The sequence below is a fragment of the Martes martes genome (genome assembly GCF_963455335.1).
Source record: "Martes martes genome assembly, chromosome: 11".
NCBI lineage: Eukaryota > Metazoa > Chordata > Mammalia > Carnivora > Mustelidae > Martes > Martes martes.
In genome coordinates this window covers 79375901-79382038 of record NC_137899.1, presented here as the reverse complement: position 1 = coordinate 79382038, position 6138 = coordinate 79375901, and the positions used below count along the sequence as shown (strand labels likewise).

At 45.7% G+C, this 6138-nt stretch overlaps 1 protein-coding gene across 1 annotated transcript in view; it reads left to right on the top strand.

The window, feature by feature from the left end:
• Nucleotides 1–379: 379 nt before the first annotated feature.
• FAM3C (FAM3 metabolism regulating signaling molecule C) overlaps nt 380–6138 on the top strand; it is a 53318-nt gene continuing 47559 nt past the window's right edge. Inside the window, exon 1 of the mRNA XM_080818529.1 lies at nt 380–562. The gene's annotated coding sequence lies outside the window, so the exon portion shown is untranslated. The remainder of the gene's footprint in view (nt 563–6138) is intronic.

Sequence of the window (6138 nt, the reverse complement as noted above, 5' to 3'; positions counted from 1 at the left end):
GGTTAGCTAGCTTTTGAGGAGTCAAAGGGTAATTGCCCGAGATCCTAGGTTGATTAAGACCATCTCATGGAGTCACTGAATCTCTAGAATGGGACCGGTTATTTTAAATTTCTGCCTTTAAGGTCAGGATTATGAAAGTACGCGAACGACGGGAAGGGGGGCGTGACGCCTCTTCCCCACTCCCGGGCGTTAGCCGCCGCCAACCGCCGCCGCTGCTGCACCCACGTGGCAAATCCAGACAGCGCAGCGCCGGGCGGGGGCCGGCGGGCCGACCCCTCCCTTCGCTCTCCGGCCCTTCCCGCCGGCCGGCCGGGCGCCCGCTCGGTCCTCCACCGCCAGGGGGCGGGCGCGGCTTCCCGGCGGCGGGGGCCCATTGGTCGCGGCCGGGAAGCGGGGAGGAGGCCCAGCGGCGAGCTGGCTTCCTCCAGGCCACTCGCGGGGGTGAGGGGAAGCCGGAGGAGCCCGGGAGAAAGCGGAGGAGGGAGCGGGAGGCGACGGCGGCGGGTCCCGTCGGCCTGCGGCAGGACTGAGGCTCAGAGGCCGGAAGGCAGGCGCGAGGCCGGTGAGACGGACGGGGAGGCGGAGGGAGCCGCGGCGGAGGGCGGGGAGGGATGGTGGGCGTCTGGGGAGAGTCGGGCACCCACCTTCACCTTCATCCTCCGCTCGCGCGGCCACCGCCGGCTGGGGGCGGGCCCCGGGGCGCGCGCCCGGGTCGTCGTGGCGCATCCCGCGGGGGGCGGGGGCGGGCGCGGGCAGGACCGGGGCCCCCGGAGTGCGGTTGGCCGGGGTTCGGGCCGCCGCCGCGCCGGTGCATCCCCAGCTCGCGGTCTCCCTGCCCGGGTCCGCGGTGGACGGGACGGCGCCTGCACCTGGCGCTCCGCTGGGCGCCCCGGCCGGGCTGCACCTGGGTTCGCGCCCTGCGGGGGCCCCGGCTCACCGTCGGAAACCGGGGCCCAGGGCTCTACAGAGGCGGCGGGGAACTGGGTGTTGCGGTGGTACTCTGTGGAGGGCCGTCTTGGCTCACTTGTAAAGTTTCAGCGTCTCCTAAACTGGAGGTACTTCTCATTTTTAAAATTCATCCAGCTCATTGATATTCGCTGTCATTGATGAATGTACTGTTCCTTCTTTCTTTTTCTTCCTTTTTTTTTTTTTTTTTTTTTTTGCTACTGTCCTCAAAATTCTCTACTCTGTACCACGGTTAGGGACCCTAGATCTAAATAATATAAATGTCCCATTGATGATTTGAGGTTGAGCTGTGTTTCTTCATCTTCTCCCCCCATCCCACTCTTTTTAAGTTTCATAAAATACAGAGCTGCTGTCTAATCGACGGAACCTTTTGTTTTCATTTTCCTAAGTCAGAAATATATGGATACAAGATACGATACTAGGTAGTAGTATATTGCTTACTGGGCACAGTGCTATATGCTTTCATATGCACGTTTATTCTCACCAGCCAGAGTCCTTTTATCTGTCTTTCTTATTTTTACACAAGAAAATGTGAACTCTAGAGGTTAAGTAAAGGTTGATGGTGACAGTAGATGCCAGACCCCTTGGACCCTTGACTGCCTTGCGGGTTTAGGGGTATACTGTCACATTTACCAAGTTTTTGGAAACGTTGCTAGTATTTGTACAGTGCATCATGTAGTACAAAGAGATCTCCATTTAACTTAGAAAATAAAGTTAATAGCTTATGCTCTTGGCATCAGTTCAGGTCATATCATTAATTGTACCTCTTTCAAAAGGCCCCCAGTCTCTTGAGTTCTCTAGCAGTTTACTGAACTTACCACTACCCCCCACCCCCTTTATACAGGTGTTAGAAGCTTTCTTTCACAAATTCTATGTAGTGTTTTCTCAGCTCGCTAAAGACTAGCATTTCTTGATAGTGAGAAATATAGAGTCCAATGCAGTGATTCTCAACCTGGGATCTATTAAAATTGAACACAAATGAGGCTTTTTAAAAAGGCCACAGGCCACATTCCTCCAAAATCCCCATGGTTGGGAGGGCACTGGTGTTTCAAAAGGGAATCAAAATAAGACTGAGCACCACTGGGTTAAAGTGGCTTTCAAGATAAACTTAATAGATATTTTGTTATAATTACAAAATTTGGATTGCTACCTTAAGTGTTGGTAATTAATATTTAATAGTTGATGAAGATACATTAACAAGGAAAAGTAATTTGAGAGAGGGGCAAGAGATTGTTGAATGGCAAAAAGTGGTAGTCTCAGTTTTGGATTATCAGAGTCTTTTTTTTTTTTTAACCACCTATTTTAAATCTTAAATGGTGAGTGTTAGTGTTCAAAAATTCATTTAAAAATATTGAAGTACCTCCTATGTGCCAGTTATTATGGGTATCATGGATTCTATGAATAAGATAGGCCGGACCTTCATAAAGCTATTTTCTTTGAGACAGTGAGTCTTTCTCTCTCTTTTTTTTCCCTTCATTTTTATACCCATGTCTAAAAGCTGAAAGGTGCAAGACCCAGGAATCAACAAATTTTGGCCCTAGGTCTCATAAAAATCCAGCTAGTTCAGAACTTAGCACAGTAGCAAACATTTGTTTTGTACTTAGTCCAGAAGGATTCCTGTCCTTTGGATCACACATCTGGATTTTAAGCAATAGTTCTGCATTTAGCTGCTTCATAAATGGCATTGACCAAATTATTTAATTCCACACAGAGCCTTATTTTCTTAATTTGGGGACATTGAGCAAGATTCCCAAGATATTTAAACTTTAAGAGGTTTCGTGACTTCTGTTCAGCTTCTAAAATACAGTCAGCTGACTTTCTCTCAGAGGAGGAAATTAAATTTTCCAGTTCTTCTGAGTTTCCACTGCATACCCACTGGTATTCTTTCATTCTCTTTTTCATTGGCCTCCTCCATTTGATTGAAGCTATTCTAAGATGACTTATATTTCCCTGATTTCTAATCCAATTAATTTTTTCATCTGCTCTTTATGATTTTTCTAGTCTTACTCTGGGCAGGTTTTTTGTGTGTATGTGTGTTTTTTTTTTTTTTTCCGATTTCCTTCTTTAGGAAATTCATTTAACATAAAATTTACCATGTTAAGGTGTACAATTCAGTGGCATTTAGTACATCCACAGTGGTGTGCTGGCATCACCTCTGTTTAGCTCTAAAACACTTTCATTATTCTGGAGGGAGACCTCATATCCATTAAACAATTACTCTCCATTCCCCCTTCCCTTGAGCCCCTGGCAACCACTAGTCTGCTTTCTGTCCCTGTGGATTTACCTGTCCTGGATATTTCATATAAATGGAGGCCTACAAGGTGTGCTCTCTTAGGTCTAGGTTCTTTGACTCAGCATGATGTCCGTAGGACAGCATGGAAGAGGACTTCATTCACGTTATGATTAAATGATATTCCACATATGGATGCAACCCACATTTTGTTCATTCATTCATCCATTGATGGCCCCTGGTGAGTTTTTGTGTGCTGGGGAGAAAAAGTTAGGTGGACATCTGTAGCAGTGAGTCAGTTCCTGAATTGATTTTCATCATCAGTTCACAACTTAAGGCACAGTATGGTATCAGGCATATTATCGATACCATCAGTATCTACAACTAAGTGATCCTTCAGTGTGTTTTGAAGGATCAACAAAGATGGACTTCTTCCTTGGTTCAGGAACTTTCACGCCAGAAGCTTCTTACTACTTCTTCTTTGCAAATGGCTGCTGTCATTCAGCTTTTGTGGTAGAAAGGGTGCACCATCCAGGACAGACAGAAAGGCTCTGCTCCTCCATTTCTTCATGTGGAAGGTTTGACCGACAGCACTGTGTCTGCTCTGGGTCAGTTAAATTCGCAGACTATTTAAAGACAGTCTTAGGGGCGCCTGGGTGGCTCAGTGGGTTAAGCCTCTGCCTTCGGCTCAGGTCATGATCTCTGGGTCCTGGGATGGAGCCCCACATCGGGCTCTCTGCTTAGCAGGGAGCCTGCTTCCCCCTCTCTCTCTGCCTGCCTCTCTGCCTACTTGTGATCTCTCTGTCAAATAAATAAATAATGAAATAAGTCAAGCAGAGAGAGTCAAGTATCATATGGTTTCACTTATTTGTGGAGCATAACAAATAATATAGAGGACAAGGGTAGATGGAGAGGAGAAGGGAGTTGAGGGAAATTGGAAGGGGAGGTGAACCATGAGAGACTATGGACTCTGAAAAACAACCTGAGGGTTTTGAAGGGGCAGGGGTGGGAGGTTGGGGGAACCAGGTGGTGGGTATTAGGGAGGGCACAGATTGCATGGAGCACTGGGTGTGGTGAAAAAACAATGAATACTGTTACGCTGAAAATAAATCTAAAAATTTAAATAAATAAATAAATAAATAAAATCTTAAAAAAAAAAAAATAAAGACCATCAGGGCAGCAGCTCTGTGGGGCAATTCTTAAACATTCATACAGAATAGGAACTTGTGACTTCTCATCTGATACAATGTAAAATAGTTTTAGGAGCTGAAGATAGTTACACTATGTGGAAATCTGTGCCTTTCTCTAATCTTTTTTGTTGTTGCAGTTTGTGACCTGGACACTTCTTTATCCTACATATGTGGAACTTCTTACAGTTAAAATGTATTTCGTTTTTATTTCTGCCACTGTTTTCAATGATACCTGTTTCCGTCTGTCCATCTTTCTCTTCTGGGATGGTACGGTGTAGGATTAAGTGGTTTACATTACAGCTGTTTAATCCACAGTTGTAGAACTCTGAGGGAGCTGGCAGAACTAAGTGTCATTTTGTTTTCTGTTTTTGGCATGTTGGTGCTCTCAGTTACAGAAATCTGATCACTGTTTAATTTTTTCCACTGGATTATAGCTTTTTAAGCGAAATTCTGCTTTGGTAGGTGAGAAACTGCAAGAAAACATTTGGGTAATTTTGAATCTACTACCGTTGTAACCGTTGCAAACGAGAGCTCTCTTTGCTCTATTCCTCGGTACATTATCTCCAGATTTATCCACTGCCCGCCTTTCCCTCCTCACCCCAACAGGAGACCTGGCCCAGAGTCAGGCTGATTTCCATTCATTGTTAAGGAAAGAATGAAATTCTTGTTTTATGAGTTTTACCTTTGGGCCTTTGTGGCCTAGATCTGCCTCACCCCCTGCTCCCATCTCCAGACTTCTCTGTGTGTTTGGGTTGCTGTACTGTAGATCTGAAGTTCTCAGATCCAAGTGAGAGTGAGAACCACCTGGGGAGCTCATTAACATGCAGGAGTTTTAATCCTCCTAGGGATTCTGGGCTCAGGAATTTGCATTTTAAAAAGCCCACCAATAATGGTGGCGTCCATGCTGTGAGTTACATTGTAGTTAGGGCTTCAAAGAAGCAGATACGCTGTTTCATTGAACCTAAGATGTTTGTAAGATACACCATTATTTTATATACTACTGTGGGGAAAAATGTGGTTGTAAACCTCATCCCAGTTTAAGACAAGTTATAATGAGGGAAGTAGTGTGTACCTTGGAATCAATAAAATCGTCTCAGGTGCCCCAGGAACCACAGGCCCCTGTTAAAGTAAATGATTAATATGAGTCATAGAAGCCATGAGATATAAGAATTACAGTGTAGCATTTCTTCAGATCTTTTACCATGTAAAGTATTTGTTTACAATACAATTTAATGTAAGGTGACCTTACCTGGCATTTATCTGGAATGAAGATTATACTGATGACTTGTTTTAAAAGGCAGGCTAGCTGGATGGAAGGGTGTAATGCACTCCAGTATGGCCCTGTATCATTTTCCCCCATCCATTTCCAGTCCATTTATATGTTGGTAGTGCAGTTCAGACAGAAGTCATATTTCTGGTTTCTTGGAACATCAGTGAACATCAGTGATTTCCATTTTGTAATTACAATTCACTGAGATATTAACGTCACGTTGACATCATGGGTGGCTTGATTGTTTGATTTCTTTCTTATCAGCCTTTTTCTGTTAGAGTCCCTACCCCTCGGGGCGCCTGGGTGGCTCAGTGGGTTAAGCCTCTGCCTTCGGCTCGGGTCGTGATCTCAGGGTCCTGGGATCGAGCTCCGAGCTCCGCATAGGGCTCTCTGCTCGGCAGGGAGCCTGCTCCCCCCCCCCCCCCCCCCGCCTCTCTGCCTACTTGTGGTCTCTGTCTGTCACATAAATAAATAAAAATCTT